Genomic DNA, 24,300 nt, shown 5'->3' on the forward strand with positions numbered 1-24,300 from the left:
GCTACGCCCAGCTGATTTTTGTATTTTTAGTAGAGGAAGTTTCACCGTGTTGGCCAGGCTGGTCTTCAACTCCTGACCTCAAGTGATCTGCCCACCTTGGCCTCCCAAAGTGCTGGAATTACAGGCGTGAGCCACCATGCCCAGCCAATTATTTACTTTACTTTTAAACTATTTTGTTCATTGGCATTTTCACAACATATAAATATCTTTTTAATTAATTAATTAATTTATTTATTTATATTTTTTTGAAGTGAAGTCTCGCTGTGTCACCCAGGCTGGAGTGCCGTGGCATGATCTCGGCTCACTGCAACCTCCACCTCCTGGGCTCAAGCAATTTTCCTGCCTCAGCCTCCCAAGTAGCTGGAATTACAGATGTCTGCCACCATGCCTGACTAATTTTTGTGTTTTTTAGTAGAGAGAAGGTTTTGCCACGTTGACCAGGCTGGTCTTGAACTCCTGACCTCAGGTGATCCGCCCACCTTGGCCTCCCAAAGTGCTGGGATTACAGGCATGAGCCACTGTGCCCAACCAGATCTTTTTAAAAAAGCAATAAAAATATTGAAATATTTTCAGAGGCTTCTGTACATAAATACTTATCTCTGGATGAAACTAATTCTGGAGCCCTCATTTTTTTTTTTTTTTTTTTTTTTTTTGAGACAGAGTCTCACTCTGTCACCCAGGCTGGAGTGCAGTGGCGCAATCTCTGCTCACTGCAAGCTCCGCCTCCTGGGTTCTCGCCATTCTCCTGCCTCAGCCTCCCGAGTAGCTGGGACTACAGGCACCCACCACCATGCCCAGCTAATTTTTTGTATTTTTAGTAAAGACAGGGTTTCACTGTGTTAGCCAGGATGGTCTCGATCTCCTGACCTCGTGATCCGCCTGCCTCAGCCTCCCAAAGTGCTTGGATTACAAGCGCGAGCCACTGCGCCTGGCCTGGGGCCCTCATTTTTTTAAACTTTTTTTTTGACACAGGGCCTTGTTGTGTCACCCAGGCTGAAGTGTAGTGGTATGATCACAGCTCACTGCAGCCTCAATCTCCTAGGCTCCAGAGATCCTCCCACCTCAGGCTCCTGAGTAGCTATGACTACAGGTATGTGCATCACACCTAGCTAACTGTTTTGTATTTTTTATAGAGACAAGATCTCACTATATTGCCCAGGCTGGTCTCAAAGTCCTAGGCTCAAGCAGTCCTCCTGCCTCAGACTCCCACAGTGCTGGGATTACAGGCAAGAGCTACCATGCCCAGCCCGGGGCCCTCATTTTTAAATACACTTTTAAAAGTGCAGTATTCATTTGAAATGTTGTAATTTTGTATTACTTTTAGTAAGATCTTGCCATTTCTGTATTTGCTGCTTCCAGGGCCAAATTTTATTTTATTTATTTTTTTTTTGAGGCGGAGTCTTACTCTGTTGCCAGGGCTGGAGTGCAGTGGCGCGATCTCGGCTCACTGCAACCTCTGCCTCCCGGGTTCAAGTGATTCTACTGCCTCAGCCTCCTGAGTAGCTGGGATTACAGGTACCTACTACTACACTCAGGTAATTTTTTGCATTTTTAGGAGAGACAGGGTTTCACCATGTTGGCCAGGCTAGTCTCAAACTTCTGACCTTGTGATTTGTCTGCCTCGGCCTCGCAAAGTGCTGGGATTACAAGCATGAGCCACCATGCTTGGCTCCAGGGCCTAATATTTATGCATGTATAGGCAAGCATAGCTGGAAGGTGGAGTACTAAGTTCTTCAGTAGTAAAGGATTATTATTATTATTTTGAGATGGAGTCTCGCTCTTGTTGCCCAGGCTGGAGTGCAATGGCACGGTCTCGGCTCACCACAGCCTCCGCCTCACGGGTTCAAGTGATCTCCTGCCTTAACCTCCCAAGTAGCTGGGATTACAGGCGTGCGGCAGCACGCCCGGCTAATTTTGTATTTTTAGTAGAGACGGGGTTTCTCCGTGTTGGTCAGGCTGGTCTTGAACTCCCGACCTCAGGTGATCTGCCGCCTTGGCCTCCCAAAGTGCTGGGATTACAGGCGTGAGCCACTGTGCCTGGCCAAGGACCCCCATTTTTACTTTGGATGTTGTCCTTAACTCTCAGATCCCTTTGATTAACTTAGCTAATGCTTTTTTTTCTACCTAAGTGTGCAAGAAAAGGAAACAAAAGGAATACTACAACACAAAAATCTCTGTGAATTTCTAAAAGCTGAAGTTCACAGCCTCTGTGCTATTACCATTTACTGCCAGTTTCTCTCTGAACCACTCAGACATCTGAGGCCTCTAACTGGATCAAAGCCAGTTAACTATTGCATGTAATCTGATCCCAGACCTAGTCCAGTTTGTATCACAACTTCCAAACCCAATTCATATAAAAAATTCACTCAAACAGATAGCTCAAAACACAAACCCATAGAGCTTCAGAATCTGAGAGAGAAGATACCCACGATCCTCAGTTGTAAGAGAGAGCAATGGACAAAATGAGTCTGGTTGGTACCTCGTTTGTCACTCAATGCCCCTGGTGGGGGTAGAAGCTCTACTTCAGATCCCATTTCTGACACCATCTGTTAAAAAGAAAACCTTAGGGCCAGGCGTGGTGGCTCACACCTGTAATCCCAGCACTTTGGGAGGCCGAGGCAGGTGGATCACCTGAGGTCAGGAGTTCGAGACCAACCTGTCCAACGTAGCGAAACCCTGTCTCTATTTAAAAAAAATACATGCGGGGCTCATGCCTATAATCCCAGCACTTTGGAAGGCTGAGGCGGGTGGATCACGAGGTCAGGAAACTGAGACCATCCGGGCTCACATGGTAAAACCCTGTCTTTACAAAAAATACAAAAAATTAGCCGGGCGTGGTGGCGGGCACCTGTACTCCCAGCTACTCGGGAGGCTGGGGCAGGAGAATGGCGTGAACCCAGGAGGCAGAGCTTGCAGTGAGCTGAGATCATGCCACTGCACTCCTGCGTGGGCGACAGAGCGAGACTCCGTCTCAAAAAAAAAAAAAAAAAAAAAAAATTAGCTGGGAGTGGTGGCAAGCACCTGTAATCCCAGCTACTCAGGAGGCTGAGGCAGGAGAATCGCTTGAACCTGGGAGGTAGAGGTTGCAGTGAGCTGAGATTGTGCCACTGCACTCCAGCCTGGGTGACAAGAGCGAAACTCCATCTCAAAAAAAAACAAAAAAAAAACCCTTAGGCAAATTAAATTTAACAGAGAGTTTATTGAGCAAAGAATGATTTGCAAATCAGGCAGCCCCCAAAGCAGAATAGGTTCAGAGAGACTCCTGCACAGCTGCGTAGCCAAAAAAGACTTACAGGCAGAAAAAGGAAAGTGATGGACAGAAACAGTTGGATTGGTTACAGCTTTGCATTTGCCTTATTTGGACACATTTTGAATAGTTGGTCACCTTTGATTGGCTTAAATTCAGTGATTGGCACAAGAATAGGTTACAGTCTGTTTATGCATCCAATAAGGTTATAGTTCACTATGTATGGCAAAATCTTTACACTGAACTTAAACTATGTAAGGAGGCAGCTTTATGATAAACCTATCTTAGCAGACCTATTAAGAAATGTATATTTTGTCTTTGTCCCCTGGCATACAACTTCTAAAACCCTTGTAACTTCCTGAATGACAGAGGTGATAGGAGCTCTTTTGCTACCCATAACAAGCCCCTGAATTTCAATTACACCTGAGTTTATGTTAATGAGCTGACTGGTAGCTGAAAGCCCCTAGATAGCTTCAGGATGGGTCTGGTTGCCAAAGAAACCCACCATGTGCTTATGATGGCAGGGGCGGGCCATCTGGAGTGGCTGCTGCCATCACGCCGGCTGCAGCAGGGAGGTACAGCTGGGGCTGCAAGCTCCATAGAGCCAGACGGAGCCAGGGACCAGCGGGAGCCCCATTCCTTCTGAGTTGGGGCAGGAGCTCCCCAGGTGCCGCTGTAACTGCCCAAGCCATGGCTATGGACCCAGGCATCTCGGTCCTCTTGGGGCCTGGGATCAGGCAGGAGCCCCATCCTCCCAGGCACAGCTGCAGCCACTCAAATAGCAAGCCCAGGAGCCCTGTGGCAGGAAAGAGCCCACCTGGTTCTAGCAACTGCATCTCTTGAATGTAAGGGGGCGTGTGTGCATGCTCAGTTTCCTGATTTATGATCTCAATGTGCTAGAAGTCTAACTCAGCATAGGTCCAAGACAGTGTAGCAGCCAAACCACACTGAGTCTATTAATAAGTGAGCCAGTAAGATTCACTTTTTCCGTGGCCACAGAAAACACCCCTAAACCCAACCAGCCATCTCGAAAGCAAGGATGTAGAAAGTAGGACAGCATGACTTGGTACAAATCTGCCATCAGAACTGGAGAAGTTAGACTTCCTGTGTCTAGAGCATCTTTACACATGTGGTACCACAATTTCTCTCATACACACACTCTCAGCACACACCCTGCACTCCATCATGCCCACCTCCTGCCTGGAATGCAGCTTCATTTCTACTTTAACACTAACTGCATTCTGGGTTTAACGGTAAACATTCCCCCTGAGCAAATGCCTAAGCAAACATCACTTCTCTCCCTCCTCCCAGAAGTTAAATATCACTATTTATAAAGGCTTCCCCCTACCCCTACTGTCTCTTATTCTTTCCCTCACCACTTGATGATCCTCCCCACACTGCTACTCATGAATCTTTCTTTCTCCCACCTTCATTCTGTTCACATACTTCCTGCACCCCTTCACCCCCACCCCACCAGGCCCTGCTGCAGGTGGGGTGTAGCATCACCTAAGAAGGAGGGCCTGGAGCCATTAAGGGATAGGAGGCCAGCAGCCCGGGGAAAAGCAAAACAGAAAAAGCACTCCTTGTTTCTGCTGTTACTCTGCCTGCCTCCCCCTGCAGTCTCAGGGAGGAGGCAAAGAAAGTCACCCGTTGGATCCATGTTCACCCCGCAGGAGGAGGGAGAAAAGGCATCTTTGACTTCCTTTTAGATTGTCCCATATGAGCCCTTTGGGATGAAGTCCATCCTGGGCACTAGATCAAAGGAATTGAGTGAGTTTCCTGAAATCCTTTCTGGAATCAGATGAAGAATAAATAAACGAAGAAATACAGTGACCACAATTTTGTTCTTTTTAAAAATATCCAAATATAGTATTTGAAACACACTGTAGTTTATAGAAGGCTTTTATTTTACAAGCCAATAATTTTTTTTTAATGTCAGACATTGGTACATTACCAATGTTGTAGCAAGGTTTGAGGGAGGTACATCTCACGCATGAGCATGAAAACTCAATCATCATGCTTATGACCTAAAAAATGACCTAATTTTTTTTTAATGGAAGGATAGATAAAGGCCCACCAACTTTCTTTCTTTTTTTTTTTTTTTTGATAGGGTCTTGTTCTGTTGCCCAGGCTGGAGTGCAGTGTCACAATCACAGCTGACAGCAGCCTTGGCCTCCTGGGCTCAAGTGATCCTCCTTTCTCAGCTTCCTGAGTAACTGAGACTACAGGCATGTACCACTATGCCTGGCTAATTTTTAAATTTTTTGTAGAGATGGGGTTTCACCATCTTGCCCAGGCTGGTCTTGAACTCCTGAGCTCATGCGATCCTCCTCCTTCAGCCTCCCAAAGTATTGGGGCTACAGGCAGGAGCCACCATGCCTGGCTACTTTCTATTTTGGACTAACTTTCTAATTTTCTATTAAGGACTATTGGTAAAATATAATTGTTATCCACTATCACCATCAATTCGTAAATACTCTAACACCAAAAATTAGGAAAGATATAATCTCAGAATAAAGAAGCCTTGTAAATGAAATTTTTCTCATCTTACTAGGGAATAGTAAATCTCCCATCTTAGACCGGCATATTGAGCCAGTAGCTTAAAGATGAGACCTTTAGTGGCATATAACTAAAAATTTTTATGTAAGGATTTCAGACATAGCTGGATTGAGGTGCCTAAGTTAGGTGGTATGGAATCTCTCTCCATTTCTTGATTTCATTGTCTTCAGTAGTGACTTCATTCTCACATAGTCTCTCTCCATGAGGCAAGGTGAACAACAGCTCCTTTTAGCTTGTCTTCTCTCAGCTATCAAAAGACAAAATTACAACAAATTTAGATTAAAGATCGAATTGGCTTTTATTTGCAATTCTAGAATTGGGCAACAACTCATTCTATAAGATAGAATGAGTGTTCAGATGAGCAGAGAAATTTGACTTTATAGGCAGAAAAGGGCTGAAGAATGTAGAAACAGAACACAAACTGATTGGTTGTTACAAAGTTACTTTCCTTATAAAGGTTAAAGCAGAGGGGGCCGCCTCATCATGCTTCCCAAAACAGGCCTGTTTGGGAATTTGGCTATTACCTTTTTCTTGCCTGATTGCTTGGAAGATCAGATAAATAGCTTAGTTTTGGCTTGGTGGAAACTTCAGTATGAGTAACTCCATTTTGGTTTTATCTGTTAAGCCTAGTGCAAGAGCTCAGTTCCACCCAATGGCCTCCTATAAATATCATTTAACACAGTTTAGCAACAAACTATTGATTCTTGAGCATGAATCTCAATAGCACAAACTGGATTATGTGCCTATCTCTAAAACTATCACAGTGACTCTGATTGGTCAGTCTGGGGTCATATGATCACTTCTGGGTGCTGGAATGGAAATATGGGGGGTTGCGAGTATAGATGAGTTGTTTCCCATTAAAACAAACAAACAAAAAACCCCTGGGAGATCAAGGCAGGCAGATCACTTGAGGCGAGGAATTCGAAACCAGCTTGGCCAACATAACAAAACCCAATCTCTACTAAAAATAGAAAAATTAGCCGGGGGTGGTGGCACATGCCTGTAATCCCAGCTACTTGGGAGGCTGAGGCAGGAGAATCACTTGACCATGGGAGGCAGAGGTTACAGTGAGTGGAGATCATGCCACTGCACTCCAGCCTGGGCAACAGAGCGAGACTCCATCTCAAAAAGAAAAAAAAAAAAAGGAATGATGGTTGTGGACAAAACAACAGAACAGCATTATAATTTTGTTGAATTTAAGCATCATTTTGATTTTACTGTGACTTTTTTTCTGTTTTATTTATCTTTCATTGACATATAATAATTGTACATATTTATGGGGTACAATATATGTATACATTGTATAATTAGCAAATCAGAGTAATTAGCAAATCCATCATCTCAAATATTTATTACTTCTTTGTGGTGAAAACATTCAGAATGCTCTCTTTTAGTTAATTTGTTTTTATTTATTCTTATTTTTTATTTTTAAATGGAGTTTTGCTCTTGTTGCCCAGGCTGGAGTGCAATGGCACGATCTCAGCTCACTGCAACCTCTGCCTCCCGGATTCAAGCAATTCTCCTGCCTCAGCCTCCCAAGCAGCTGGGATTACAGGCATGCGCCACCACACCCGGCTAATTTTTTTGTATTTAGTAGAGACAGGTTTTCACCACATTGGTCAGGCTGGTCTAGATCTCCTGATCTCAGGTGATCCACCCACCTCAGCCTTCCAAAGTGCTGGGATTACAGGCGTGCCCCACCGTGCCTGGCCCTTATTTTATTTTATTTTTTTGGAGATGGAATCTTACTCTGTTGCCCAGGCTGGAGTGCAGTGGCACAATCTCGGCTCACTGCAACCTCTGCCTCCCAGGTTCAAGCGATTCTCCTGCCTCAGCCTCCTGAGTAGCTGGGATTACAGGTGTTCACCACCATGCTCAAGTATATTTTGTATTTTTAGTAGAGACGGTATTTCACCGTGTTGGTCAGGCTGGTCTCAAATTCCTGACCTCAGGTGATCCCCCTACTTCGGCAAAGAAAGTCACCCCTTGGATCCACGTTCACCCCGCAGGAGGAGGGAGAAAAGGCATCTTTGACTTCCTTTTAGATTGTCCCATGTGAACCCTTTGGGATGAAGTCCATCCCGGGCACTAGATCAAAGGAATTGAGTGAGTTTCCTTAAATCCTTTCTGGAATCAGATGAAGAATAAATAAACGAAGAAATAAAGTGACCACAATTTTGTTCTTTTTAAAAATATTCAAATATAGTATTTGAAACACACTGTAGTTTATAGAAGGCTTTTATTTTACAAACCAATAATTTTTTTTTAATGTCAGACATTGGTACATTACTAATGTTGTAGCAAGGTTTGAGGGAGGTATGTCTCACCCATCAGCCTTCCAAGTAGCTGAGATTACAGCCACGTGCCACCATGCCCGGCTAAGTTTTGTATTTTTAGTAGAGACAGGGTTTCAGCATGTTGGCCAGGCTGGTCTTGAACTCTTGGCCTCAAGTGATCCACCCACCTCAGCCTCCCAGAGTGCTGGGCTTACAGGTGTGAGACACCGCGCCCAGCCATGGTTTTTACTTCTGAGTGTGAAATAATTCTCTGTTTTCCAATAAACCAATTCAAGCTTCTGCAAGTAGATAGGAAGAGGAGTCCCTAGGCATCAGTATATCAATATATTAAGAACAGCCCTGAAGATAAACATGATACAGTCTTTTCTTTAGAATGCAGAAGCTTTCTTATAGAGTCTGTTCTCTTCTAGGAAGAACAAAACAAGACCTGGTCTTACTCTTGCCAACCAGGGTCTATCCCTAAATGAAACCAAATGGCCTCTGTTGTCTCCTAGGGGTTGGCCTTGTCCTAGTTCAAGTCCACCAGACAGATGCCCTCTGTGAAAACCATCCTGACTTGGCTGAGTGTGGTGGCTCTGCCTATAATCCCAGCACTTTGGGAGGCCAAGGCAGGTGGATCACCTGAGGTGAGGTCAGGAGTTCGAGAACAGCCTGGCCAACGAGGTGAAACCTCATCTCTACTAAAAATAGAAAAATTAACCGGGTGTGGTAGTGAGCGCCTGTAATCCCAGATACTTGGGAGGCTGAGGCAAGAGAATTGCTTGAACCCGGGAGGCGGAGGTTGCAGTGAGCCAAGATCGCGCCATTGCACTCCAGCCTGGGCAACAAGAGCGAAACTCTGTCTCAAAAAAAAAAAAAAAAAAAGAAAAGAAAACCATCATCTTGACTTCTCCTTTTCCCTGTGAGATCTGATCACCAATCTTCCTCTGTCGATCTCTTTTCAACTTGAATTCTCACCGTTCTGAACCTTGGCCATGGGACTCCAAGGTGCATTGTGTCAACATGTTGATGAATAGTTGTCAGTATTTCCATGTGATGTCTGACATTTTAGGATGCAAACCTATGTCTTCCATGTTCTATCACTAGGTTGTTGGATCACACCTTCTTTAATAATAGAAATAAGCATATATTAACAGTATTTTATCTATACATCCCCTCTTCCCCACCGCCCTGGAATTTGGTCCCCTGGCTATTCCAGGATGAACGGTTAGCTGACATGGCATGAGCAAGGCCAGCTTTGATTAGTTTCAGCAGCTCGCTACTCTCATCTGCTTGCCATTGCAAACAATAGCTTATGGCTGTGACATGGTGCATTGTGGGGGGAAGCCAGAGGGAGTTGCCTTTGATATGGGGCCAAGCCATGCCAAACTGTTAGTTCATGGTGCAGTCCCTCATAACCGTGATAAAACTTCAGTTACAATATATCCTGACAGGTTGGATTTCAGTTCAGACAAGAGCTCAAAGGGTGACACACCCAAATATTTTTAATCAATTAGATGAATCAAAATGTGAATTGAGCCATTCTGTGTTTTGGTTTATTGAGGATTATTCAAGGGGGAAAAATAATGTACTTTTTAGTTTTAATATGACGTATACAGATACAATCCTTATTGTTAACAAGGCAGTTCCACACACATTTATCTCGTTTGGTTATTTTCATTTCAGTCCCTTCATTTGGGGATATTTTAATCATGTCTCAATACATCAACTTATCACAAAAATCAATCTCTTTACCATGGCTCACCAAACCAGGAATGACCTGCATACTGTTTGTTAGATAGTTATTATTCGGCTGTGTGCGGTGGCTCATGCTTGTAATCCCAGCACTTTGGGAGGCTGAGGAGGGTGAATCACCTGAGGTCAGGAGTTCAAGACCAGTCTGGCCAACATGATGAAACCCCATCTCTACTAAAAATACAAAAATTAACTGGGTGTGGTGGCGCATGCCTGTAATCCCAGCTACTTGGGAGGCTGAGGCAGGAGAATCACTTGAACCCGGGAGGCAGAGGTTGCAGTGAACCAAGATTGCACGCACTACTGCACTCCAGCCTGGGTGACAGAGCGAGACTCCATCTCAAAAAAAAAGAAAAAAAAAGATACTCTTCTTATTATTAAGAGACAGGGTCTTGCTATGTTGCCCAGGCTGGAGTGCAGTGGCTATTCACAGGCACAATCATAATGTGCTGCAATCTTGAAATCCTGGGCTCAAGCGAGCCTCTCACCTCACCCTCCAAAGTAGCTGGGATTACAGATGCGTGACGCTACATCTGTCCCTGTTTGTTTTCTAATCTCATCTCATAAAACTGCCTCCCTTGTTCACATGGCTTATTTTGTGTTTCTGAAACTCACTAGATGGTTTTCTACTTCAAGATTTTGCACCTGCAGTTTCTCCTGCCTGAAGAGCTCTTTACATGGCTGATTCTTTCTTTTTTTGAGATGGGGTTTCACTCTGTCACACAGGCTGGAGTGCAGTGGTGCCATCACGGCTTACTGCAGATCGTGGGACTACAGGCTTGAGCCACCACATCCAGCTTGATTCTTTCTCATTATTCAAGTTTCAGGTAAATGTTACATCCCCAGAGGGGATTTCCCCAACTATCTCTATATTCAGAGAAGGTTCCCATCGCTCACTTTGGCCTTTATCAGCCTAGATTCCTTATCTAAACCACATGACATAGAAGCTGTGTGGAGTGAATTGTCTTCTTAGTTCTTTCAAGGACTGAGTATAACTTGTACCGTTCTGGTTGCTGTTGGGGTCAGGTGAACTTCCTCTTCGCCCTCTGAAGTTTTGCTGAAAAATCAAGTCACAAAAGGCAGATTAATTGGAGAAAAGGCATACGCATCTGTTTGACAATAGTTTTATGTGACACGGAAGACCAACCCCCCAATGGGGTGCAGAAGCTTATGTACCATCTTGAGGCTACAGAAAAAATGGTGGCTTGGATGCTGGCAAAACAGGTTATGGGAGGGCGAAGAAGAGGAATTCTATTGAGGGCAATAAATGATTTCTAGGGAGAATTCAATGAACTTGAGGAACTTCCAATGGTCTGGGACAAAGTCTGTTGGGCCTGCAGACCAGACAATGGTTTGTGACAAAAGTCTGTCCAGGTTTATTGACAGACTTTGGTCTTCCTTCTTGCAATGTGGGTTCAGTTAATTAAAACTCAGGAAAGAGACCAGAGATAATTGTTTTTCTTTGGTAGGTCAGGACTTTGGACAGATAAGGAAACTTCAGAGAATACTATGCTTTGGGAGAGATAGTGAAGAGGGGCAGGTGGGGGGAGATTGAGAGAGACCTTGAGGCTGCTTTTTCAGCTCAACATGTACAAAGCAACCTATTTTAGGGTATTGGTTTCTAAGCCCCAACATTGCATGGGAGAGAAGTTAACTCATTACATACAACAAATGCCTAGGGCACTAGGCTTTAATTCTCTATGATCTAATCTATCGCATCAGTTGGTTTGTTTCCTTCATAGCACTCAACTACACCCCATGATTGTCTGGATTATCATTTGTTTATTTCTTTATTGTCTGTTACCCTACTCTAGAATGTGAGCTCCATGAAGGCAAGGATCTTGTCTGTGTTGGTCAGCCTGAATGCCAAACACCTAGCACAATGCCTGTTACATCACGAATGTACAGTAAGAATTCATTGATAAATGAAAACTATAAAACCACCTTTGCAAAATGACAACTGAGGAACTTATGAAGTGAAAGAAAGCAGACCTGACTGACCCCATCTTGCTTCTAACCTTTAAGTTGTCCTTGTTCATTCCTGGACATAGGCTGAACTAACTTTGGGAAAGAATTCAGTTCATGACTCTGAAACAAATTGATAATAGCCCTTTCCCAAAAAGACCCGCTTCTTGCCTGGGGACCAGTCTGCCTTTGCAGGACTAACACATTAGCTACAAGATTAGAAATTACAGTTTAAGGCCGGGAGCGGTGGCTCACACCTGTAATCCCAGCACTTTGGGAGACTGAGGTGGATGGATCACTTGAGGCCAGGAGTTTGAGATCAGCCTGGCCAACAATGTGAAACCTCATCTCTACTAAAAATACAAAAATTAGCTGGACATGGTGGTGCATGCTTGTAATTTCAGCCACTAGGGAGGCTGAGGCATGAGAATCGCTTCAACTCAGGAGGTGGAGGTTGCAGTGAGCCAAGATTGCACCACTGCACTCCAGCCTGGGCAGTAGACTGAGACTCCGTCTCAAAAAAAAAAAAAAGAAAAAGAAAAAGAAATTACAGTTTAGGGGTCATGCAGCCTCTGACTCCAAGAGCCTGAACCTCCCAAATTGCTCCTGGGATAACATCACTATTGCAAAACCTAAGATCGGTGTTTGAGATATTTTGCAGGCCCTGCACTTGATGGATCTGCTGACACCACCCAGACCGGTAATCTGGCTCCACCAGTTCTGCATTGCACCCAGGAGCAGAAAGCAGCAAGAAAACCTCATTTTGACCCCCTATGTTTCCATCTCCAACCTGACCAATCAGCACTCCCCACTTCTCAAGACCCTACCAGCCAAATTATCTTTAAAAACTCCACAAGGTCAGGAGATGGAGACAATCCTGGCTAACACGGTGATAGTCCGTCTCTACTACAAAAATACAAAAAAAATTAGCCAGGTGTGGTGGCGGGCGCCTGTAGTACAAGCTACTCGGGAGGCTGAGGCAGGGGAATGGCGGGAACCCGGGAGGCGGAGCTTGCAGTGAGCCAAGATCACGCTGCTGCACTCAAGCCTGGGAGACGGAGCAAGACTGTCTCAAAAAACAAAAAACAAAAAACTCTGATCCCCAGGCTGGGCACGGTGGTTCATGCCTGTAATCCCAGTACTTTGGGAGGCCGAGGAGGGTGGATCACCTGAGGTCAGGAATTCAAGCCCAGCCTGACCAACGTGGCGAAAAAAATAAATAAATAAAATGAAATGCTTGATTTTTCATCTGAATTTCATATGGCATACTTGACTCCAAACAACATTAGAAAGCTACATCCATAGAAAACAAAATTGTAGGTAACTGAATAATAAGTTATTGTTATTTTGGCTAATAACATTATCCAAAAACAAAGACAATAGATTTGCAATGTTAATTACTTTCTTGAGGAAAGAAAAGTCACTTGTTTTAAAATATTTATTTATTTATTTATTTATTTGAGATGGAGTCTCGCTCTGTCACCATGCTGGAGTGCAGTGGCGCGATCTCAACTCACTGCAACCTCTACCTCCCGGGTTCAAGTGATTCTCCTGCCTCAGCCTCCTGAGTAGCTGGGACTACAGGCACCCGCCACCATGCCCAGCTAATTTTTTATTTTTAGTAGAGACGGGGTTTCACCATGTTGACCAGGATGGTCTCGTTCTCTTGACCTCGTAATCTGCCGAAAAGTCAGTTTTACAGGCAAATGAAGCATTTGCTAAGAATTTTAATGACTCTCAGAACGTTGATATTTTACTACAAAATGTTCTCTTTACAGTGTTAACATGCTTCAAAAAGCAAAGGAAAAAAATAGTATGGTGGTTTCTCAAAAAATTAAACATAGAATTACCACATGATCCAGCAATTCTTCTGGATATATACCCAGAAGAATTGAAAGTAGGGACTCAGATATTTGTACCCCCATGTTCATTGCAGCATTATTCACCACAGCCAAAAGGTACAAACAACCCAAATGTCCACGGAAAGATGGGATAAACCAAAGATGTTATATACGTACAATTGAGTATTATTCAGCCTTCAAAAGGAAGGATATTCTAATGCATGCTACAACATGGGTGAACTTTGAAGACATTATGCTAGGTGAAATAAGCCACTCACAAAAGGACAATATTGTATAATCCCACTTATATGAGGTATCCAGAGTAATCATAGAGACAGAAAGTAGAATGATGGTTACCAGAGGCTGGAGAATGAGAAGTTAGTGTTTAACGGGTACAGTTTCAGTTTGGGAAGATGAAAAAGTTCTGGAGCTGGATGGTGGTGATGGTTGCAGAACAATGTCAATGTACTTAATGCCACTGAACTGTACACTTAACAAGGATTAAAATGGTAAATTTCATGTGATGTATATTTAACAAGTTTTTAAAAAGCAAAGGAAAGGAGAAGCATATACAGTATGGGATGAGATTTGTGAACTATTTATTTCTGTTGTGCATGCACAGTGATAGACTCGCCGCCTTCTTCAGAATCACCTAGGTAGATTCCAGAAACTTGAGGCGCAGCAATTCCAGCAACATAGCCAAGCTGTGTAACTTCGTGATCTTTAACAAACAACGGGAATACTGCGGGGATTCAGAAACTGAGTTGGAGGAGTTCTCTCAGCCCTGCCCAGTTCTTGCTTTCTGTCATTTCTTGCTCTCAAATTCTCAAAGATGTCCTGAGAGACTTTCCTCAGAAAAAAATGGGACAGATAGAGGCGAACCCCAGCGAGTATTGTGTGGCATAATAAGGGAAACTGCCTCGGGGTAGCAAAGAGGACAGCATCACACGCAGACAGGAATCGAGTTGGACTTCTCTGAATGGAATTTTGACTTTTTTCTAGGTTGGAGGGTGGTGTCGGGAGTGGGGGAACAGCAAGAGGGGAGGAACTTGTCCGCAGCCGGGGCTGCACGTAGGACTGCGTGAGGCCGAGGCCGGTCGAGCCGTGTCGGCGTGCTGCGGCGGGCGGGCGGGGGGGGGGAGCCCCCGTGCCTCAGTTTCCCCGGTGGCCGTTCTGGGAGCGTCGCCCCTCTGGCGTCGCGAGGCGAGCAGGGCCGGGCCGGCCGCCAGGGGGCGCGAGCGCGGGGCGGGCGCCGAGGAGGTGGGCGCGCGGGCAGCGGAGCTTGGCGCCCCCGGGGCCGCGCGGACCGCGCCTGCAGAGGCGGAAGCCTGAGCGGGAGGCGGGGCGGCGCGCTGACTCACACGGGATCGACCCGCCCGCCGCTTCCAGGGGCGGAGGTGACAGCGGGCCGGGGACGGGCGGCTGCAACTGCCTGCCGCGCCGAGGGACCGCCGGGCGGCGGAAAGCAGGTCAGAGGCCGGGCCAGGCCGGAGCCGGGCGGGGGCCGGGCGGGGAGCGGGGGTCGCGGTCCGGGGCCGCGGGCGGAGGGGACCCGCACCCCGAGAGACGCGCCGCGCCTCGCGGCTAGGCCTGTATCGGCCCCTTCCCCGCGGCGGCGCTGCGCTCGGTGGGCCAGGAGCCCGCGAGGGACAGTGGGGCGCCGCGGGCCCCCTTGCACTCCTGTAGTCCCCGGGAGTTGGAGGGGTGGTCAGAGCGATGCGAACGTGGGCTTTTCAAGCGGTGTCAAGCCCAGGGCTCCTTCTCTGCACCGCCCTGCCACTCCAGCAATGAGGCGGAATTTTGAGAGCTGGAAAAAGAATTCAGCATTAGTCCACCCCCCTTATTTTACAGATGCTCGGAGCCTTACGGCATAGGAGGCCGTGATTCTGTGTCAGGGAAACAAGGACAGATGGCTTCCGAAGCAAGGTTTAGACCTGTTCAGCTGGAGATGCAGCTTTGGTGATGGTGGAGTTTTGCAGAAACCCGTGGACACGCGCGTTCCTGCTGCAGGCACAGATGTCCACCGGGCATCAGTGTCTCAAAGGGTGGTGATGCTGTCACTTTAGTAAAGGAATATTGAGGTTACCAAACAGGCCGGGGCCTGATGCAAATGAGGAGTATAGACTTAAATTTTAAGTGCAATAACAACTTTAAATGCAGTCTCATTATTACTGCCTATCTCATTTGTACTGTAATGAAGGGTGAATATTTTTGGCACTCACTTATTCTGGAATATGGGTAACTTGCCTTTAGGTCTGTTTTATAGTAATTCTTTTACACAAATATGAAGATCTTGTATTAAAACACTTTCATAACTAATGATGCTGTAGTATGTGGCAGGCGAGTGTTAACGCTAATATTTAGGGTTTGAGCATAGTCTAGCTCTGCTTGTTTACATAGCTGAGTTAAAGGGATGAGCAGGACTGATTATTCTGTAGTAGTTTTTGCAAGACTGAAGTACCTGACAGCATTCGGGGATCATTTCTCAGTTGGTGTTGCGTTTATTACTTTCACAGCATGAATACCGTCACGGTGATCAGCAAGTTAGTTTATCCTTTACCCATTTTTCTCTAAAATATTGAATTAAAGGATCTCTAAGGTCCTCTTCTGTCTCCAGAGTTCTCCAATTTTACATGTTAACTTGAAACACGTCACTTATTGTGACAACAAAAATGTTTTAAGAAGAAAAGTTTTTTAGAATTCTGCATAATGGGGCATAGCGAATCTTCAAATTCATTATTATTCTCAGTTCTCTCAGTCACTTTATCAGGGTTGGGCTAAAATAAGTGAAAAGTGACTTTTCAAATTGCAGATACTTACGTGTTAAATTCACTTAAATTCAGAGGCTGCCATGGAGTGATTTCTGGAGGGTGGAGAGTAACTCAAGTCTGGCTTGGGAACGGGATTCGTGCAGTGCCACTGATAACTTTTGCAATAAGCCAAGAACAGTCTGACTCAGAGAATGTGATAAGTTGACTTTTATACAGTGTTCATATTGTGTATTTTTTTGGCTGAGATAATAATCTTCATAAACGACCTGTTTAAATATGCACCAGTTATTTATTTGTCTTGCAGCCCCAAGGCAGGGCATTTCCCTCTACGTTCCATCAATCTCTGCCTCTTTTCTGGCTCCTGACTTCAGGTGATTTGCCTGCCTCAGCCTCCCAAAATGCTGGGATTACAGGCGTGAGCCACTGAGCCTGGCTTTTGGCTTGTTTTCTAGGTTTAGTATTCTGTCGTTTCTAGAGTCAACTAATGGATTACCTACAACATGGTATTATTACGAGATTATCTCCTGTGAAATTCTCGAATGTGCTTGATCATCTGCCAAAGCATCCTTAGAATTCATTCAGAATACTTCTGGAAAGTTTTGCAACACCAGTTCAATTAATATGAAATAGTTTCTTATTATACCCACTCTGGAAAACATCTGAATAAGCTAATTTTCAAGATTGGTTAACTTAGTCTTGTTGGTCAGGAGTTAATTATGAGATATTAGTTTCTTGCCTGGAAAGGCAGAAAGTTCTTAAGTAGCAGCAGTGAAATGAGCTCTTTAATGAAAGAGCCGTTAAACAAACCAAGGTGTTAACTTTTAGTTGTGTATTTTATCCTCCCTGCTATGAAAGGCAGCTGTGGGAGGTGAAATAGAGTAGCTAAAATGTATTATTTCATTTTTGGATTTCTAGATCTTTTCTTCGGACTGAAGGATGTGACCACCAAGAACTGAACAAGCACTTGAGGGCAGGCACATAGGGCATTGTGTGAGGAGTCTGAAGGCATGGCTTTTGGTCCTTACTTGTTTATTCACTGAACACATTCTCACTGAGCACCTGTGTGTGCTGAGAGGGTGGGCACCTGTGTGTGCCGGGAGGGGGAACAGCTGTATGTGCTTGTGGGGGGCACCTGTGTGTGCCGGGGTCGGGGGAGCACTTGTGTATGCTGTGCGTGCTGGGAGGGGGAACCAGTTTGAACAAAACAGACTAAGCCCCCGTGGAACAGACACATTCTAATCGGGTGGAGACAGACAAATATGTGAATGTATAGGTCAAAGGATCATAATGCTATGGAGAACTTTAGAGTCAGGAAAGGGTAAGAGTGTGTGTGTGTGTGTGTGTGTGTGTGTGTGTGTATGTATATATGTGTGGTAGGGGATTTACTTTTTATACAGAGGGGTCAAATAAAGCCTCTACTGAGATAACTTTTTTTTTTTTTTTTGGAGACAGAGTCTTCCTCTGTCACCCAGGCTGGAGTGCAGTGGCGTGATCACAGCTCACTGTAGCCTCAACCTCCTGGGCTCAAGCGATCCTCCCATCTCAGCCTCCTGAGTAAGCTGGGACTACAGGCTTGTATCACCATGCCGGGCCACTGTTTGTATTTTTAGTAGATGCGGGGTTTCACTATGTTGCCCAGGCTGGTCTGGAACTCTTGGCCTCTAGTGAGCCACCCACCTTGGCCTCCCAAAGTGCTGGGATTACAGGCATGAGCCACCATACCTGGCCTAACTCATGATGGGAGACTGGAAGGAAATGAAGTGAGCAGGAGGCAGTGGGATGAGCATGTTCCAGACCCTGGTGCAGGAGCATGCTTGGCATGTTAGGGGCAGCAAGGTCATGGTGGCTGGTCAGTGTGGATGTGGGTTGGGGGGAGGTGGCAGCAGATGAGAGAGGGTGGGAGTGGGGAGGGCACATCAGTGTAGGTCATTGTAAGGATTTTGGCCTTTACACTGAGTGAGGGGGAAGCCATTGGAGAGCTTTGAACAGTGAAGTTGATGATGACTTATGTTTTAAAAGGATAACTCTGGCTGCTGGGTTGAGAATAGACAGCAGGAGGACAAGGGCTGAGTCAGGGAGACCTTTTCAAGCTAGAGCTGTGTGACTCACATCATAATTCTTCCCTGAGTCTTCGTTTCCTCATCTGTAAAATAACTGGGCCCTCTCTAAGCTCAAGAATTTTAAGTTTTCAAGTAGTGCAGGGTATTATTTCTACAGGGAGGCAAGAGGATTGTGTGGGAATAGGTTCTGAAAGTAAATTGCTTCAGATGACCTGAAAACTTGACACCAACCTGCCTGTAGCTGAATCATCCCAAATCAAGAGGTAATCAGGTCTTTTTCAGTCAGGTTGTCAGGTCATGAGAACAAAAACACTGTTTCGTAAATATTCTCTGCTCATCCCTTTTGTACTTTGCTGATCCCTGAATTTTCCCTTCCTGATTGAAAAAGGATGAAAAGCTGTTACTCATCAACAGAACTGGCAACCAGAGTAGCTTTTGTTGTTTGGAAAATAGGGAACTTTGGGGAAGGAAACAATTCTGTGTTTATCGTAGGTCATAAGAGTTTTTCTTTTATAACACGCAAGGAGTCTAAAAGATTGGTTTTGTTGTAGAATTCCCTTGTCCCATTCATCTGACGCCTCACAGGTGTTCATTCTTAATGCATTGCATGTGTTTCCTTTGTTTACGTAGGAGCTTGCAAATTGGGAATGTTTTATGTGTATGTATCTTGATTTATAATGCTGTAATTCATTTTCCTTTATGTAGTGTTTTTTTGTTTTTTGTTTTTGGAGACTTTTGAGACAAGAGTCTCACTCTGTTGCCCAGGCTGGAGTACAGTGGCGAGATCTCGGCTCACTGCAGCCTCCGCCTCCCGGGTTCAAGCCATTTCCTGCCTCAGCCTCTTGAATAGCTGGGATTACAGTCATGCGCCACCATGCCCAGCTAATTTTTTTGTATTTTAGTAGAGACGGGGTTTCACCATGTTGGCCAGGCTGGTCTCGAACTCCTGACCTCAGGTGATCCACCTGCCTTGGCCTCCCAAAGTACTGGGATTACAGGTGTGAACCACGATGCCAGGACTCTGAGTAGTGTTTTTAAGATCCATCCATATTGTTATGTGTCTGGTTCTCTGCTTTGGAATGCTGCGTTATACCCCATGCTGTATGCATCCATTGGTTTTGCTTTATCTGCTCTCTGTGGATACTCAAGTTGTTCCTACTCCCTAACACCATAAATATTGCTGCAGTGAACATCTTCCTACATGTCTACTTACAAAGCTATATAATATTTCTGTGGAATTGCTGGATTATAGGCTTGCAGAGACTGAATTCGATTAAATAGTGCCAGATGCCTTTCCACAGTGGCTGCCCCAGTCTCTGTGCCTCTGGAAGTATTAATATTTGAGGACTCCTATATCCTCATGTTCCACCAGCACTCACCTCTTTCCAGCTCTCCATGTTTTTCAATCTCATAAGCACAAAGTGATATCTTGTCGTTTAATTTATATTTCTTTGATGTCTAGTGATTTTGAGTATCTCTTATACAGGTAGCTTCCTCTGTAAATTGCTTATTCATGTCTTTGGCATTTTCTGTTGGAGTTGATATCTATTTTGTTGCTGTTGACTTGCAGAAATGATTTTATAATATAGGTATTTATTCCCTGTTATGTTTAGACTTTGCAGATGTCTTCTCATTTGGGCATTTTGTCATTTGGTGATCAAATCTTCTCATTTAGTTCTCATTTTGTCTTTGCCATCCTTTGATCAAGAAATATTTTTAATTTTGATGTAATCAAATAGATAAATTCTTTGACTTGTGGTTTATGTTTTTGGAGTTTTGTTTAAGGAACTCTTCCTGAACCCTAGGTCACATCTGTGACTTTAATCCCTCTAGGGCCCACATTTTCATGTGTTAGATAGGAATCCAGCCGTATTTTTCTCCATTTAATGACCCAGTTTTTCTAACAACATGTCAACAAAATCCATGCTTTCCTCTGTGAAATTATGGTATCTCTTTCTCATTTATGGTTTCCATGGATACACTTGTCTGTCCCTAAGCCTTTATTTTGTTCCATTAGTCTGTCAGTTCTTACTTCATTTTTTTTTATTGCTCTAATTTTATTACAGTGACTTTGTAGTATGTCCTAATGACTGGCACAGCAAGCCATTCATCTTAAAGTTTATTTAGCTCTTCCTGGACCAAAATTTATTTTTTTCATATAAAATTTGGGATAAGTTTACCAGGCTACCCAAACATTATATATACATACATACATATATATTTATATATATATATTTTTTCTTTTGAGACCTTGTGTCACTCTGTTACCCAGGCTGGAGTGCAGTGGCACCATCATGGCTCACTGCAGCCTCAACCTCCCAGGCTCAAGTGATCCTTCCATCCCAGCCTCCCAAGTAGCTGAGACCACAGGCATGTGCCACCATCCCTGGCTAATTTTTTTTTTTTTTTTGGTAATTTTTTTTAGAGATAGGGTCGCCCTTTTTTGTCCAGGCCGGTCTTGAACTCCTGGGCTCCAGCAATCCTCCTGCCTTGGCCTGCCAAAGTGCTTGGATTACAGGCACGAGCCACTGTGCCTGGCCAGAAAATTATATTTTTGAGGAATTTTTATTGGAGTTTATTGAGTTTATAAATTATTTGAGGAGGGTTAACATCTTTTTTTATTTTATTTATTTATTTTTTGTGTGTGCCATGTTGCTTTTTTTTTTATTTTTTATTTTTAAGACAGGGTCTCCCTCTGTTGCCCAGGCTGGAGTACAGTGGTGCGATCATAGCTCACTGCAGCCACCACACCCAGCTAAATATTTTTATAAGTTTTTTGTTGTTGTTGTTGTTGTTTTAATAGAGATGAGGTCTCACTCTGTTGCCCTGGCTGGTCTTTAACTCCTGGCCTCAAATGGTCTTCCCACCTCAAAGTGTGCTGGGATTACAAGTGTGAGCCACTGAAATAGTAACTCATTCCATCCGAGAGCATATAATGTGTCTTTCCGTTTATTCAGCTCATTTTTGACATTTTTATAATTTTGGAAATAATTTAAAACTAACAGAAGAGTCCTAAGAGTATGTTTTCTTTGTATGCTTTTTCCCTTGACCCCTTTAATTGTAGACATCATGTCCCTTGAATCTCTAAATACATGCTTCATCAGTTCTTTTTTTTTTTGGGGGGGGGCGGGACGGAGTCTTGCTCTGTCGCCTAGGCTGAAGTGCAGTGGCTCGATCTCTGCTCACTGCAACCTCTGCCTCCCGGGTTCAAGCAATTCTCCTGCCTCAGCCTCCTGAGTAGCTGAGGTTACCGGTTTGTGCCACCACACCTGGCTAATTTTTTTTGTATTTTTGGTAAAGATGGGGTTTTATCATGTTAGCCAGGATGGTCTCGATCTGACCTCATGATCCATGTGCCTTGGCCTCCCAGAGTGCTGGGATTACAGGCCTGAGCCACCATGCCCAGCCCTTTCCCGTTCTTATACTTCTTATTTATTTTTCTTTCCTTACAGCATTGGCCAGGACTTCTAGAACTGTGTCAAAACAGCTGCTACACTAATGGGCATCTTTGTCTTGTTCTCAGTCTTAAAAAGAGTGAGTCTAAAGATTTCCTATTGCATATAATATTTGTTTTAGGTTTTGTATGTAACCTTTATCAAATTTTAAGGTATTACCCTCAATCCTAGTTTACTGCGAGTTTTCATCATAAATAGGTATTAAGCCTTACCAAGTACTTTTCAGGATCTGTCCTTGAGGAAATAAGATGGCATCAGGAAGGCTGTGTACCAAAATCCTAACCCTATGCTGACTTTGTTTCAAGCAGAAGATATTTATTAACCCTACATATATAATTTATGGAAGGCATCCCAAGATTCCAGTACAAGTTTATTTCACCATGAGGTCAGCGTTTTCCTCCTGGCATTAAGAGTCAGAATTTAAATAGCTGATGTGAAAAATGAGAGAAAGAACCATACTCAGGATGATAACTTTTGTTGTCAGCATGATTGTAAATATAAGATATGTAAAATTATAGTTTCCTAACTCTGTGGATCAGTCTTTACTCCAGGCATAAATCTTACTAAATTATATCTCAAGAAATATTGAGGTGGCTCGTCAGTAGAGCCACAGATAGCTGTTTAGCAGCACTAACTGCTAGGGTGTTGGGCAGTGAATTCTCATGGCCAGCTCTTCTCTTTCTCTTTCTTTTTAGACTAGCCATTTTTTTTTCCTAATTGTAGAAATTATACCTCTTTATTATAGAACATTTGTAAAATATAGAAAAGCAAATCTATAATCCTGCCTTTTAGCACCAACCCCTGTTAAAATGTTGGTTATTTCTCTGTCTCTGTTTTTTATTGGGGTGGGGGAGCATGTTGAGGAGGAGAGGGCACTTAACATTGCACTATATAATTTTCTATCACCCCTCCTTTTCCAGGGCTAGATCATTAACTCATGTTCATTTTGCTTCGATTGGCCCTCTGGGGGAAAAATCAATAGAAAACTTATAATTAACTTGTAGCAGTGGGGTGATAACTTGCTCCTCTCTTGGAACGGTTTATGCCTGAGGGAGCCTCCGTGTACCAACAGCCCAGAGTCATTGTCAGAACTTGGAGCAATCCTAGCCCTAAGCCCAACAGACCCAAAACTAGCTTAAGGGTGTGGAGGGGAGAAGTACTTTTGAGGTCTCTTTGCTTCAGTTCAGTCCCCCCAGGTTGTCACCTTCCTTATCTAGACCACATTGTTTTAATCTTTCGGAAAATAAACAGAATGGAGGAAATAGTCATTTATTTTCTTTTGACTCTGAAAACCTAGCACTGGCCGCGTGCGGTGGCTCACACCTGTAATCCCGGCAATTTAGGAGGCCAAGGCGGGCGGATCACTTGAGCTCAAGAGTTCAAGACCAGCCTGGACAACATGGCCAAACCCCGTCACTACCAAAAAATACAAAAACTAGCTGGGCATGGTGGCATGTGCCTGTAGTCCTAGCGACTCGGGATGGCAAGGTGAGAGAATTGCTTGAACCTGGGAGGTGGAGGTTGCAGTGAGTTGTGCTGGCAACACTGCATGTCAGCCTGGGCAATAGAGTGAGACCCTGTCTCAAAAAAAAAAAAAAAAAAAAAAAGACAACAAAACCCCATCACAATTGTTTTGTTTCCCTAATCACTTTTTGCCAGTGTGGAAGTGACAGAATTCATAGGTGAACATCCCTATGGTGAGGAGATTCAATGTCTACCTGCCTTCCTTTCTCACTCTCTATCCTTTTTTTTTTTTTTTTTTTTTTTTAAATGAGACGGAGTCTTGCTGTGTCCTCCAGGCTGGAGTGCAGTGGTGCCATCTCGGCTCACTGCAACCTCCGCCTCCTGGGTTCAAGCAATTCTCCTGCCTCAGCCTCCCGAGTAGCTGGGATTACAGTCACGCACCACCACACTTGGCTAATTTTTGTATTTTTAGTAGTGACGGAGTTTCCCCATGTTGGCCAGGCAGGTCTTGAACTCCTCCCTCGTGATCTGCCTGCCTCAGCCTTCCAAAGTGCTGGGATTACAGGCGTGAGCCACTGTGCCCAGCCCTTTTTTTTTTCCCAGTGTCCTTTGGTGTTGGAACTGAAATTCCCCATTCCTGTACCCTACTGTGTGTTTTTTTTTGTTTTTGTTTTTGTTTGGCCATAACAGATGTCACTTTCTAAAACACGATCGTCTGCCTTCCCAATTCCTCAAGGAGAAAATTCTTCAAGGGCAGGAATCTTTGTTTTGTTCCCTGTTCATAACCCAAGCCCACCTCGAACAGCGTCTGGTACCTGATGTGCCCTCAACAGATGAATCTGTAAGATGAATCAACCTGTAAAGAAGCCACACTGTGATCCAGAGAAGGGTCATCTAAGGGAGGGGT

The 24,300-nt window shown here is 44.4% G+C and overlaps 1 protein-coding gene, 1 long non-coding RNA gene and 1 other non-coding gene across 7 annotated transcripts in view; 1 reads left to right on the plus strand and 2 right to left on the minus strand.

Moving 5' to 3' along the window:
- Positions 1 to 5,180: 5,180 nt before the first annotated feature.
- Positions 5,181 to 5,286, minus strand: LOC129478192 (small nucleolar RNA U13). The gene has a single exon (XR_008656345.1). It is a non-coding gene; the product is annotated as a small nucleolar RNA U13 (small nucleolar RNA).
- Positions 5,287 to 10,839: 5,553 nt separating this feature from the next.
- LOC129467698 (uncharacterized) overlaps positions 10,840 to 24,300 on the minus strand; it is a 78,415-nt gene continuing 64,954 nt past the window's right edge. Inside the window, exon 4 of the long non-coding RNA XR_008652435.2 lies at positions 10,840 to 10,894. This is a non-coding gene — a long non-coding RNA (uncharacterized lncRNA). The remainder of the gene's footprint in view (positions 10,895 to 24,300) is intronic.
- The window catches only part of DNMBP (dynamin binding protein), a 131,214-nt gene continuing 121,846 nt past the window's right edge, over positions 14,933 to 24,300 (plus strand). The window contains exons 1-3 of one of the 5 annotated variants that reach the window (XM_063627119.1): positions 14,991 to 15,112; positions 15,495 to 15,724; positions 17,330 to 17,419. The gene's annotated coding sequence lies outside the window, so the exon portion shown is untranslated. Of the gene's footprint in view, positions 15,113 to 15,494; positions 17,420 to 21,926; positions 22,009 to 24,300 lie in introns of all 5 variants that reach the window. The other 4 variants (XM_063627109.1, XM_055252078.2, XM_063627099.1 and 1 more) reach the window with 4 other exon arrangements.

The sequence above is a fragment of the Symphalangus syndactylus genome, chromosome 2 (assembly GCF_028878055.3).
Source record: "Symphalangus syndactylus isolate Jambi chromosome 2, NHGRI_mSymSyn1-v2.1_pri, whole genome shotgun sequence".
Taxonomy (NCBI): Eukaryota; Metazoa; Chordata; class Mammalia; order Primates; family Hylobatidae; genus Symphalangus; species Symphalangus syndactylus.